The sequence below is a fragment of the Cryptomeria japonica genome, unplaced genomic scaffold (assembly GCF_030272615.1).
Source record: "Cryptomeria japonica unplaced genomic scaffold, Sugi_1.0 HiC_scaffold_167, whole genome shotgun sequence".
NCBI lineage: Eukaryota > Viridiplantae > Streptophyta > Pinopsida > Cupressales > Cupressaceae > Cryptomeria > Cryptomeria japonica.
Genome location: NW_026728989.1, coordinates 127,501 through 132,257, shown reverse-complemented (window position 1 = coordinate 132,257; position 4,757 = coordinate 127,501). Strand labels below are relative to the sequence as shown.

The 4,757-nt window shown below is 64.7% G+C and overlaps 1 non-coding gene across 1 annotated transcript; it reads left to right on the top strand.

The window, feature by feature from the left end:
* The first annotated feature begins 354 nt into the window (after positions 1-354).
* On the top strand, positions 355-473 carry LOC131867301 (5S ribosomal RNA). The gene has a single exon (XR_009365860.1). It is a non-coding gene; the product is annotated as a 5S ribosomal RNA (ribosomal RNA).
* Positions 474-4,757: the final 4,284 nt, after the last annotated feature.

Here is a 4,757-nt window from a genome sequence, read left to right as displayed (position 1 = left end):
GCCTTGGTGCACCGGGGCAAGATCGAGCGTGCACCCGAGGCGCCCCGAACATGCACCAAGGTGCACTCGGCCCACATGTGAGCGCAGGTCGTTGCGCCCGAGGTGGTGTGTGGGCACCGCGTTGCAGACGGGACACTGCACGCACACGACGCCCCCTCCAGGTGCACGCACGTAGGCCGGGCCGGGTGCACACCCGACGCCCTAGCAAGGTGCGCGCACCCGGGCAGGGCTCACACTTGGCGAACGGGGCGCACTTCGCGAGGGAGGGTGTGCACCTCGACGGGGGTGGGTGGCCGGGGTGGATTCGCACGTGGGTCGCGGTTTGCTAAGTACACACTGCGACAAGCTCATAACGGGTGCGATCATACCAGCGTTAGTGCACCGGATCCCATCAGAACTCCGCAGTTAAGCGCGCTTGGGCCGGAGTAGTACTGGGATGGGTGACCTCCCGGGAAGTCCCGGTGTTGCACCCTTTTTTAGTTTTTCGCCGGGCGTCGCAATGCTATTTGAATAAACCTTTTGCCCGTTTGCGTTCTCGTCGGGGCCGGGCCGGGCCGGGGTGCGCTGCCCGCACTACCGCGCGCGCGGGGGCGACACCGAGCGCGCACCCGAGGCGCCCCGAGCACACAGGCCACGGTGCAACCCGGGCGTTGTGCGCGCACCCCGGTGCGCCCGAGGTGCTGCGCGCGCACCCAGGTGAAATCGGTGTGCACCTCGGCCAGTGCGCGCTCGGTCGAGTCGCGCACGTTGGCCAAGGTGCACGGTGATGTTTCTTACTCTAAGGTTCCGCACCAGACGCCCGGGACAGGTGAGCGAAGCTGGGCGGGGCCGGGTGCGCGGCCGGGGCAGGTGCACGCAGCTGGAGAGAGCTTTGGAGCACACTTCGGAGCGCACCAATGATGCGCTCCATTCAAAAGTTTCCTGAAAAGGCAAAAAAAGTTGAGATTATAGAATTTCCCACTTGAGAGATTGTAAAAAAAAAAAATTTAAAATGAAGGAAACGCGGGTGCCAAGGTGTGCGCAGCCCAGCCAAGGTGTGCGCACCAAGGCGCCCACCCTGGCGAAGGTGCACGCAAGGTGCGCACCCGAGGCAAACCGGACAATTAACCCAACTTTCGACTTCGCGCGCACCTTGGAGCGCACTTCGGAGCGCTCCTTGGTGCGCACCAATCTTGGGCACCTCGGAGTGCACCATGGCGCCCACCAAGGTGCGCACCCGGGGCAAACCGAGCTCCGACTTCGTGCGCACCTTGGAGCGCACGAAAGGTGCGCACCATGGCGCCCACCAAGGTGCGCAGCCCAGCCAAGGCGTGCGCATCAAGGTGCGCACCCTGGCGAAGGTGCGCACCCGGGGCAAACCGAGCTCCGACTTCGTGCGCACCTTGGAGCGCACAAAAGGTGCGCAACCCAGCCAAGGTGTGCGCACCCCGGTCAAACCGAGCTCCGAATCGTGCGCACCAGAGGTGCACGCCATCGTGCGCACCTTGGAGCACACTTCGGAGCCCTCCTTGGTGCGCGCCGATGTTGCGCACCTCGGAGCGCACCCGGGGAAAACAATGCAATTAACCCGACTTTCGACTTCGTGGGCACCTCGGAGCGCTCTCGGGTTCGCACCTCGGAGCACACCGAGGTGCGCACCTTTGATGCGCTGCCTTCACCAATTTCCAGAAAAGGCAAGAAAACATTGAGAAGGTGTGCGCACCGAGGTGCCCACCCTGGCGAAGGTGCACGCGAGGTGCGCACCCGGGGCAAACCGGGCTCCGACTTCGTGCACGCCGCACCTTGGAGCACACTTCGGAGCGCTCCTTGGTGCGCACCAGGGCGCGCAACCCAGCCGAGGTGCCCACCCCGGCGAAGGTGCACGCGAGGTGCGCACCCGGGGCAAACCGGGCTCCGACTTCGTGCACGCCATGGTGCCCACCGCGGCGAAGGTGCACGCGAGGTGCGCACCCGGGGCAAACCGGGCTCCGACTTCGTGCACGCCGCACCTTGGAGCACACTTCGGAGCGCTCCTTGGTGCGCACCATGGTGCCCACCAGGGCGCGCAACCCCGCCGAAGGTGCACGCGAGGTGCGCACCCGGGGCAAACCGGGCTCCGACTTCGTGCACGCCGCACCTTGGAGCACACTTCGGAGCGCTCCTTGGTGCGCACCATGGTGCCCACCAGGGCGCGCAACCCCGCCGAAGGTGCACGCGAGGTGCGCACCCGGGGCAAACCGGGCTCCGACTTCGTGCACGCCATGGTGCGCACCGCGGCGAAGGTGCGCACCCGGGGCAAACCGGGCTCCGACTTCGTGCACGCCGCACCTTGGAGCACACTTCGGAGCGCTCCTTGGTGCGCACCAGGGCGCGCAACCCAGCCGAGGTGCCCACCCCGGCGAAGGTGCACGCGAGGTGCGTACCCGGGGCAAACCGGGCTCCGACTTCGTGCACGCCGCACCTTGGAGCACACTTCGGAGCGCTCCTTGGTGCGCACCATGGTGCCCACCAGGCCGCGCAACCCAGCCAAGGTGTGCGCACCAAGGTGCACGCGAGGTGCGCACCCGGGGCAAACCGGGGTCCGACTTCGTGCACGCCGCACCTTGGAGCACACATCGGGGCGCTCCCGGGTTCGCACCGGCGTTGCGCACCGTGGTGGGCACCTCGGAGCACACCAAGGGTGGGCAGCGAGGTGCGCACCTTTGATGCGATGCCTTCACTAATTTCCATAAAAGGCAAAAAAAAAACGAGATTTTAAAATTTCCGTTTTGAAAGATAGTGAGAAAAAGGGAATGCTGGTGCCATCTTGAGCCCGCCCTGGTGCGCAGCCCAGCCAAGGTGTGCGCACCAAGGTGCCCACCCTGGCGAAGGTGCGCGCCCGGGCAATTAACCCAACTTCCAACTTCGCGCGCGCCAGGGTGGGAGCGCACCCAACAACCGGGCCTGGGAAGAGCCAATGCGAGAAACCCCACCAAACGCTCTGACAAAAAAAGAGGGGGCGCTCCAGTAACCCCGCTTCGGAGCGCACCCTGGGCAAACCCAGCCAAGGTGCCCACCCCGGCCAAGGTGCAGGCGAGGTGCGCACCCGGGGCAAACCGGGCTCCGACAACGTGCACGCCGCACCTTGGAGCACACTTCGTAGCGCTCCCGGGTGCGCACCTCAGAGCACACCAAGGTGGGCAGCGAGGTGCGCACCTTTGATGCGCTGCCTTCACTAATTTCCAGAAAAGGCAAAAAAAAAAGGAGATTTTAAAATTTCCGTTTTGAAAGATAGTGAAAAAAACGGAACGCGCGTGCCATCTTGAGCCCGCCCTGGTGCGCAGCCCAGGTAAGGTGCCCACCCTGGCAAAGGTGCGCACCCGGGCAATTAACCCTACTTCCGACTTCGTGCGCGCCAGGGTGGCAACCGGGCCTCGGAAGAGCCAATGCGAGAAACCCCACCAAACGCTCCGACAAAAAAAGAGGCGGCGCTCCAATAACCCCGCTTCGGAGCGCAGCCGGGGCAAACCCAGCCAAGGTGCCCACCCCGACGAAGGTGCACGCGAGGTGCGCACCCGGGGCAAACCGGGCTCCGACAACGTGCACGCAGCACCTTGGAGCACACTTCGAAGCACTCCCGGGTGCCCACCGGCGTTGCGCACCGTGGTGGGCAGCGAGGTGCGCACCTTTGATGCGCTGCCTTCACTAATTTCCAGAAAAAGGCAAAAAAAAATGAGATTTTAAAATTTCCGTTTTGAAAGATAGTGAAAAAAAAGGAACGCGGGTGCCATCTTGAGCCCGCCCTGGTGCGCAGCCCAGGCAAGGCATGCGCACCAAGGTGCCCACCCGAGGTGCACACCCGGGGCAAACCGGGCTCCGACTTCGTGCAGGCCGCACCTTGGAGCACACTTCGGAGCGCTCCTTGGTGCGCACCATGGTGCCCACCAGGGCGCGCAACCCAGCCAAGGTCTGCACACCAAGGTGCCCACCCCGGCGAAGGTGCACGCGAGGTGCGCACCCGGGGCAAACCGGGCTCCGACTTCGTGCACGCCATGGTGCCCACCGCGGCGAAGGTGCACGCGAGGTGCGCACCCGGGGCAAACCGGGCTCCGACTTCGTGCACGCCGCACCTTGGAGCACACTTCGGAGCGCTCCTTGGTGCGCACCATGGTGCCCACCAGGGCGCGCAACCCAGCCAAGGTGTGCGCACCAAGGTGCACGCGAGGTGCGCACCCGGGGCAAACCGGGGTCCGACTTCGTGCACGCCGCACCTTGGAGCACACATCGGAGCGCTCCCAGGTTCGCACCAGCGTTGCGCACCTTTGATGCGCTGCCTTCACTAATTTCCAGAAAAGGCAAAAAAAAACGAGATTTTAAAATTTCCGTTCTGAAAGATAGTGAAAAAAACGGAACGCGGGTGCCATCTTGAGCCCTTCCTGGTGCGCAGCCCAGGCAAGTTGTGCGCACCAAGGTGCCCACCCTGGCGGAGGTGCGCGCCCGGGGCAATCCGGGCTCCGACTTCGTGCACTGCATGGTGCCCACCAAGGCGCGCAACCCAGCCAAGGTGCCCACCGCAGCGAAGGTGCACGCGAGGTGCGCACCCGAGGTGCACACCCGGGGCAAACCGGGCTCCGACTTCGTGCACGCCGCACCTTGGAGCACACTTCAGAGCGCTCCTTGGTGCGCACCAGGGCGCGCAACCCAACCAAGGTCTGCACACCAAGGTGCTCACCCCGGCGAAGGTGCACGCGAGGTGCGCACCCGGGGCAAACCGGGCTCGGACTTCGTGCACGCCGCAC